The following is a 1,919-nucleotide window of genomic DNA, read 5'->3' as shown; positions in this document are numbered from 1 at the left end:
GCTAGCAGCCTCGCACTGAGGACCTATCCACGTCATCATTTACCCAGAATGCTTTGTGTGGAAATAAAATGGCTCAGTCCGTGTTAAAATATATTTTTAAAAAAATTACAAAACTAAACAGCCTACAGTATTTTTACAGTCTTTATTTTACAGTTAAAATAAATGTTCATCAAATAAAGTCTAATGTTACAACTAATCGGGGATCTCTTTAAAAAAAGAAAAGCCACTTTTTGGTGATCCCTGCTTTACTTTATGTTGAAAATCTCAGAAATATTTTTATTTGTGAAACAGCTTGGATGACACACACACAGATGACCCAACTGCAGCCACTTCCTGTCCCTGTTCAGCCTGCGGACCGGCGTTTTCTTCACACGGACGCATCTCTCTGCTTTGTGACGTTTCGTTCATCACATAAATCAAACTGTGTTTGATGCTGAGAAGGACAAACTGTGACAATGTGAGAAAAACATGTTTTTTTTTCTGTTTTTAGATCTTGAGTTGAAATTTAAGAGTTTAAAAAGAGGGGAAAACCAGTCCAGCTTTGTTTTCTACAATAACCGGTTTTGTTGGTTTTCAAGTCAAACATTAACCGCGGACATGTGGGGTTTTATACCACACAAATCTCATTTTCTTTTGTTGTTTGTCTTTTTATCAAACACATTTAGAATCACATAACACAAATAAAAACCTTCAGATTTCAGCACAAAGAAACAACCCTGAGGAGTGACTACATGTACACCAGTTTATTGTGAGATATGTTGCCAAATGCTAAAGTTGCTGCAGATGTTGCGGGGCGTGACTCCCCGGACCCTGCAGACTGGACCAGAGCTCTGACGAGGCCTTGGAGTGCTTTTGAAAAAGCCTCTGTGAGGCGTTCAGGGACACGTATGTTGGACAGAAACTGATTCAAACAGAGGTGATTATTTTGGTGATAAAACACTTCCTGTTTTGGACGTTCCTAAGCTTTGTGACTCAAACAAATTCCCCAATTTTCTTTAGTCTTTTTGCGATGCTAAAACTTTTTATTTATATTGAGGTCACATGAATCTGTTTTTAGATGAGCTCAGATGTTTTATTACTTCAAATAAAGTAGCTTTCAGTACTAAAGTTTTAAACACAGACCTGCAGTTGTCAAATTGTATGCTAGGGATCACTCTCAGCTACTGTCACAACAAATTTTAGCACATTATCTGTAAAATTCACAGAATTACAGCATTTTATTGGTGTTTGCTAAAAATCAAGTTCAGCCACTTCCTGTGAGTTTCACTTAAATCTGTTCAATGATTTGTGAGATATTTTGCTAACAATACACACGTTATCCTTCTGTTTTTGCAATAACAAAAGCAGCAGAGTTGTAAAGTAACTAAGTACAAATACTTTGCTACTGTCCTTAAGTAGAATTTTTGGGTATCTGTACTTTATTTGAGTAACTTATTTTCAGCCTACTTTTTACTTCCACATCTTACATTTTTTAAAAAAAGGCAAGAAGTACTTTTATTTCATTGCAGCTTGTTGTTGTAAAAAATAAAAACTATCCATATAAACTGAGCCTCCTAGATAGAGTGAATTTAACTGTGGCTGAATGAGAAGTATAAATATATAAAACTCTGATAGTGTATTAGTTTGTACACAAACAAATCATGTCACACTCCAGCAGGACAGAATCATTCAAATAAAAGGACTGTACTTAAGAAGTATTTGTATTTCATGAATTATATTCTTACATTTGGTTACAAAAATCCCTTGATTCAGATTTATTATTCAGTAGATCCATGAGTGTCCTGAAAGGCACGTTTTAAATACAAAGTATTATGATCCTGGTAATGCTCGTCTGCGTCGTTCAGTGGCCTTTTTGCATTTTTTTCCTCCCTTGCTTTTGTGGTTCTGCCACACTGGTTCTATCGCTACAAGCTAAATGC

This window comes from Austrofundulus limnaeus, unplaced genomic scaffold, assembly GCF_001266775.1.
Source record: "Austrofundulus limnaeus strain Quisiro unplaced genomic scaffold, Austrofundulus_limnaeus-1.0 Scaffold226, whole genome shotgun sequence".
Taxonomy (NCBI): Eukaryota; Metazoa; Chordata; class Actinopteri; order Cyprinodontiformes; family Rivulidae; genus Austrofundulus; species Austrofundulus limnaeus.
The sequence above is the reverse complement of the archived record's forward strand: the minus strand, read 5'-3'. Positions refer to the sequence as shown.